Source organism: Rhincodon typus, chromosome 5 (assembly GCF_021869965.1).
Source record: "Rhincodon typus isolate 14 chromosome 5, sRhiTyp1.1, whole genome shotgun sequence".
NCBI classification, from domain to species: domain Eukaryota; kingdom Metazoa; phylum Chordata; class Chondrichthyes; order Orectolobiformes; family Rhincodontidae; genus Rhincodon; species Rhincodon typus.
The window spans coordinates 33,478,450-33,485,662 of NC_063336.1; positions in this window are offsets into that span (position 1 = coordinate 33,478,450).

The following is a 7,213-nucleotide window of genomic DNA, read 5'->3' on the forward strand; positions in this document are numbered from 1 at the left end:
TGTTCATCCAGCTCTACACCTTGTTATCTCTCTTCTGTCAGACATGGCATTTTGCAAAATGTGGGGATGTAGTAACACAGCCACCACTAGTAAATTGGGCAATTTATTTCATTTGAAGGCCATTATATGTCACCACTGGCACTTTGACTGTGTCAGCATGGAGTCCTTCTCAGTCCTTCCATTCATCCACTTGGGTTCATGATCCATACCGTCCAGGCAGTGGTAACCTTGGTTTGATGGCAAAACTGAAGTCACCAATTCAATAATCAAAGAGCTGAGAATTTGTTCATTATGGCCTCTTTTGCAACCAGATGCCAAGCAATTTTCCACAATTCATTGTAGTTCTCAATGGGATGCCCAAAACTGTTGATCTACCAGGTGAGGAGTGATGAGCTGTCTGTCTCTGTTCTTTATTCACCAACCCCTCCTCAGTTGTTTGTAACTTCCTTTCCCTTGTGAATATCTTTCTCCCAGACCAAATTAACTCATGCTTTAACAAGGAGCCAATTGAATAAGGCCTTTTTGAATAAATAGCAAGAATGAGTTTTGTCAATTATTTCACATGGAGAGAAATATTAACACGCATACACACAAATTAGATCTAAAAGGTGAATCTAAAATGATAAAGGTAAAAAAAATTATACCTTTCTCTGAATTGTTTGTTAGAGCGGATAGTTGAACACTGCAATAAAAGTTAGCAGAGATAATAGTGTGGAGCTGGAGGAGCTGTAGGATGCTGCCTGGCCTGCTGTGTTCCTTCAGCTCTACACTGTGTTATTCCTGACTCCAGCATCGGCAGTTCTTAGTATCTCTAATAGAGGTTACCAGTAGCGTTAACATTCAATTTCACGATACTTAGTTTTTCAGATTAATTGAAATTCTGTGGTTCATATTCTTCGTGACACTGACTGAATTCCAGTATTCAGAGTAGGAGCGTTTTATGTTGTCCTGTTTCCTTTTGTTTTGCTGCTACGTAGCTGATCTCCAGCCCCTATAGTGAGAGCGAGTCTTTTCCTGCAACACAACAGTGTTTAGCGGACAGTTCTTTGACCGTGACCTTCACAGCACACTAACGCTTCAATCCAGGCTGGTAAACATGAGCGTGCTCAGTTCCACTAGTTTGCCACGGCAGAAATAAAACCGACATTTTAACCCTTATCCTTGGGAATTCTTCAAAAAGAAAAAAGCACAAAACATGTTTGCAATTTTGGACATGATCCGTAGGCGATGTTTTGCTGTTGAGCAGGAGGTCATCAGCTCATCATTATCTTTGTAGTCACAAGATAAAGAGTCTAACCTGTTTGAAGTTTATTTTTGATCTTTGAGTGTTACATCCCGTTGACCCCAAACAAAACATCAGCAGTTATCTTGTCTCTGTAGCAGTCCTTTAAAAAAAAACACATTTGGAATTAAGGGCAAAAACGCCTGCAGTATTTTGGGATTCTGACCTATCGTCATAACATCTCACAGCCTCAAGTTTGTGGTAGCAAAATTAGCACGAAACACTCTTCATGCACAACCTCTCAGTTCTCTACGATCTCTACAGTTTTTCGGAGAAAGAAACATTGATATTAAGGCTGCAATATCATGTCGTTATACTTTCCACAACGCGCCGTTATTTTTGCCTTTCTTTCCTCGGAGCCTGCTGAAATCTCATCTATGTGGTCAATATGAATTTATGGCATTAATGTTGGGCATTATATTTACTAAATGAGTTGTCGGGGTAGCAGCAACATGATTATTTAGAACCTGTCAGGGCATGCAATTCTTAGGAAATTCAATAATGGACACTTTAGCTGTGAGACTGGGAAGACCAGGTGATTGAGGGACATGGGGTGGTTGCTGGCAACAAGAAGATTAGGTCAGTGACACTGGTGAGAACAGGGAATGAGGTTTGGGCTTTAAAGCAACCAAAATTTACAATTCATTGAGTGGTGTGCCAACATGATCATCTCTCCTCTGTCCCAGCGCAGTCCCACTCAAACCTCTCAATGGAAACATCAAGACTCAGTCTTCCAAATATAGGACAAAATGCATCCTTAAGGAACATGGGACAAGCAGTCAACATAGGGTGGCATGGTGGCTCAGTGGTTAGCATTGCTGCCTCACAATGCCATGGGACCCAGGTTCAATACCACCATTGGGTGACTGTCTGTGTGGAGTTTGCACATTCTCTCCATGTCTGCATGGGTTTGCTCCGGTTTCCTCCCACAGTCCAAAGATGTGCAGGCTAGGTGGATTGGCTGTGCTAAATTGCCTGTTGTGTTCAGGGATGTGTAGCTTAGGTGGGTTATAGAGGGATGGGTCTGGGTGGGATGCACTGAGAGTCGGTGTGGACTTGTTGGGCTGAAGGGCCTGTTTCCACACTGTAGGGATTTTATGATAAAAGCATGAGTAGGCCAATCTGCCACTCAAGTCTCTGGTCCCATTCTTGATCATGGCTGATCATCTTTTCAATGCCATTTTCCCACATCATATCCCTTGATGTCATTGATCTCCAGAAATTTATTGACCCTACTCAATGATTGAGTTTCCACAGCTCTTTTGAATAGAGATTTCCAAAGACTCACTACCATCTGAGTAAAAAATATCCAATCTCAGTTTTAAATGACCTGCTCATTATTGTGGGATTATGTCATCTGTTTCTAGAGTCACCAGTCCGGGGAAATATCCTTTTAATATCCATCCTTTCACAGACTGAAATTTTTAGAAGTTTCATAGAAATCACCTCTCACTCTTCGAAACAATATAGAATACAGATCCAGTTTCTTCAATCTCTCCTCCAAAAGCCATCCAGCCATCTCAAGGGTTAATCTGGTGACCCTCTGTTGAAATCTCTATTGCAAGTATATTGTTCCTTAGATATGGAGACTAAAACAGTACACAATACCCCCAGATGAGGTCTCACTAAGTCTCTATACAACTGTAGCAAGACATTTTTTACTTCTGTACTCATATCCACTTGAAATGGATGCCAACATACCATTTACCTTCCTAAATACTTGCTGCAGCTGCATGTTAACTGTTAATGGCTCATGGACACCCGCACCTCTCAACACTTAAATATTCAGTCTTTTTGATTTTCCTACCAAAGTGAATAATCTAACAATTATTTGATTTTTATTCCATCTGCCATCTTCTAGACAATTCATTTAGCTAGCCCAATCCTCCTTGCATTGTCTGTACAACGTTTACATTCCCACACAGTTTGATATATTCAGCAAGTCTGGAAATATTATTACAAAGTTGTGTAGAGTATTTGTGGATTAGGAGGCTGGAAGTTAGAATTTGGTATTTGTAAAATGCTAGGGGGGAAAGCTTTGTGTGATCCCTTTAAGAGGTCATGTGCTTTTTCTGTGTTTAGAGATTTGAAATGGATGTCTGTGAGCAGCGGCTTGAAAGTTTGCAAGTATACAGAGAGCACCCAAATTCAAACGGCCATACAGTTAGCCGGCCAAATCGCAGTTTTTTGGTTACCAAGACAACAGGGTTTTGAATTTAACCAATCAATTTTAACCAGGTACTTAGATACCAAAAGCCTATTAAACTTAAGTCTGATGGTTTTGACAACATAGGACCAATCCTATTGTACAAAATATTGATATGTCATCAAGAGTACAAAAAGAAGGGGACAGTTCGATAAAGATCCCAGTGCTAGCTGCTATTTTCCAGAGCTATTGGCCCTCAGCTCTCATGAGAGAATCGCTGGCCCTCACAACCTCCTCTATGTTAGAGAAAGCACCATCTAAATAACAACAGTACCAATGGCACAACTAGTTAATATTCCTGACAGAAGAACTTACAGAGAAGGCATTCCTGACAGAAGAATCAACAGAGAAAGCACAGAACGTTCTGGAAAATACATAACCTGGCTGTAATTTCGAGGGACTAAATTCTATTATTTTATACATAAGTGGAACTTGTATTTATTGGAACAGCGTACCATTAGAATCTGGCTTTATTTGGGAATAGTTTGTAGCTAGAAGGGTTTTATATGGTTTGTTAATAGTTTAGTTAATTTGTTCACAGTTAGAGTTAGATAAATAAATTGTTACTTGTTGATTTTAATGTGAGTGTCATGGATTTATTTTATTTAACCACTAGAAGTTGCTGAAAGGCAGGTTACACCACTTTTCACATTCCTTTTACAGACTATAGGGCTAGGTGTTCCTCTTCGGGCATTTCGGTTTTAGTTCTCAGAGGGGAGTCAACTTCCACTTTATAACTGATTGGGTGCTCAGATATGGGATTTGGACAGATTTGAACAGATTTAGGATACAAAAGCTCCCAACAGATTTAAACAGACTTGGGGTCTCATGTCATAGATCTTTAAATAAAACTTAAGTGAGAAGTGGAACATCTGTTTAGTTCAGTTGCTGGTGTTGGTTAGATCAAAAGTGGGGAAATGGCTCTTAACATTGCTAAAAAAGTTATGAGGGTCAAAGATGCTTTCCAAATTTGCCAAGAAAGTTTAGAAAGACAGAAAAAGGTGACACTTTTAGAATTAGCAAACAGGTTAAAATTGAGTTTAACTAGGGATAATAAGAAAGCTGAAACTGTAATGAAGTTAGCCAAGCAGTTAGGTTTATCAGAAAAAGTCAAGTGCAGTGGAGTTAGAAAAAATTAAATCGCAAATGAGACAATTGGAGGTAGAAAGCAAACTTAAAAAGCTGGAATTATAAGACAAAGACAGGGAAAGAAGACTCCGAGCTAAAGAGAAAGAAAGGATAGCCATGGCAGAAGATAAAGAAAGGGAAAGAAGGTTTGAGTTGGAAAAAGTGAAGTTGGAACTTGAAGCAAAAAGACTTCAAATGATAGCAATAAATGTACAAGAAAGAAGTGATGGTGAGCAAATTCATTGTAGCCAATAACCTGGTAGGGATATATACAAATATGTCCAAACATTACCAAAATTTGATGAAAAAGATGTAGAAGCCTTTTTCACTTCCTTTGAGAAATTGGCTAAACAGATGAACTGGCCAGAGACTGTGTGAGTAATATTAATTCAGACCAAGTGGGCCAGTGAGGTGTTGGCAGCGCTGTCAGATGAGGTGTCAGGAGAATATGAAGAAGTGAAAAAGGCTATTTTAAGTGCCTATGAATTGGAACCACAAGCATACAGACAACGGTTCAGAAATGTAAGAAAGGAACCAGGTCAGACTTATATCGTGTTTGAAAGAATTAAGGAGAGCAACTTCAATAGATGGATGAGAGCATTAAAGATAGAAAAGACATATGAGGCTCTTAGAGATATTATTCTGCTGGAGACATTTAAAAATTCACTTCCAGAAGTGATAAGAACTCATGTTGAGGAACAGAAAGTTAAAACAGTGAGAAGAGCTGCAGAGATGGCAGATGAAAATGTAATAATGCATAAATCAAAATCTAGCTTCTGACAGCGATTTCATTCCATGAGGGACGGAAATTAGGAAAGGTGGAGATCCTTCAATGAGGAACAAAATGTAGATCACACTGGGAACAGTTTAGCACACGTGAAAAAAGAAACTCAAGAGGGTGGAAAAGAGATGAAAGATCTCAGATGTTTTCACTGCAATAAGGTGGGCCACACAACGTCACAGTGCTGGCAGTTTAAAAAAGACACTGGGAAAAATGATGTGGTAACAGAGCCTAAACCACTGGGATTAGTTAAGGTAGTGAAGGAAATCCCAAGAGAAGTTGAGGGGCTGCAGGAAAGTGCACAGCCTAGTTTCGGGCTGAATAGTAAGATAGCACTTGATCTCTTCAAAGACCTCATCTGTATGGGTAAGGTTTACTCAGGTAGACGGAGTGGGTAAGGAAGTTAAAATACTGAGAGGTATGGGAGCTAGTCTGTCTGTAATAGTAAGAGATGAAAATATTTGTACTCTTTCTGAAATATTGTCTGAGAGAGTGGTAATCAGATTAAATGGCGAAAGGAGTAGTGTTCCTCTGTGTAAGATAAGGCTAGAACGGCCAATCAAGACTAGGGATGTGATAGTGGGAGTGATGGAAAAATTGGCTATACCACAAATACAGTTTATTCTTGGAAATGATGTAGCTGGATCACAGGTGGGAGTGATGCCCATTGTCGTGGAAAAGCCAAAAAAAAACCAGGGAACTGAGGATTTAAAAGAAAAATGCCTTGGAATTTTTCCGGATTGTGTGGTGACATGTTCCCACAGCTATAAGTTAAAACAAGAAGGGAGAACAAAAGAGAAAGATGAAGGAGTTGAGGTCCAGTCAGCTGACACTCTGTTTGATCAGATGGTAAAGGGAAAACCTAAGCAGATAGGGGATCAGGCAGAGGTGTTTTGCTCTGAAGGATTAATGGACCTACAACAAAAAGATGAGACGCTAAAGAATTTCTATCATAAAGCCTACTTGGAAAAGGAATCAGAATGTATTCTAGACTGTTATTGCCTTAAGGATAAAATCTTAAAAGCAGAAATGGAGACCTTGGCAGGTTAGTGCAGATGACAAATGGGTGGAAGTTCACCAGATTGTGTTGATGGTAGCATACAAACAGGATGTATTGTGGGTATCATACAAATTACCTGTAGGAGGTCATCTCGGAGTGAGGAGGACTCAGGCTAAGGTATAGAAGTGTTTTTATTGGCCTGGATTACATAAAGATATGATTGAATTTTGCGGTAACTGTTATACGTGTCAGATGGTAGGAAAGCCACAGGCAGTGATAAAACCAGCACCTTTGATGCCAATTCCCTCATTTGAAGAACCTTTTACATGGGTTGTAATTGTGTAGGTCCCCTCCCTAAAACCAAAAGTGAAAACCAGTATTTGCTAACCATAATGGATGTGTCTATCAGGTTGCCAGAAGCAATTCCATTACGGAATGTCAAGGCAAAAAAGGTTGTGGAGGAGTTGTTTGTTTTCTTTACCCGTTATGGACTTCCCAGGGAGATTCAATCAGACCAAGGGTCCAATTTTACTGCCAAATTATTTAAGGTCATGGATAGTTTAGGTATCAAACCCTTTAAATCAAGTGCATATCATCTTGAATCCCAGTGTTGAGGGCTTATTGCCAAGATTATCCAAATGATTGGGATAAAGGTATCCCATTTATATTATTTGCTATTAGAGATGCTCCAAATGAATCGACTAAGTTTACTCCATTTGAATTGATATTCAGACATGACGTAAAAGGCCTTTAAAGTTAATTAAGGAGAAGTTGATAGGTATGAAGTCAGAGATCTCATATTTGCATTATGTATCT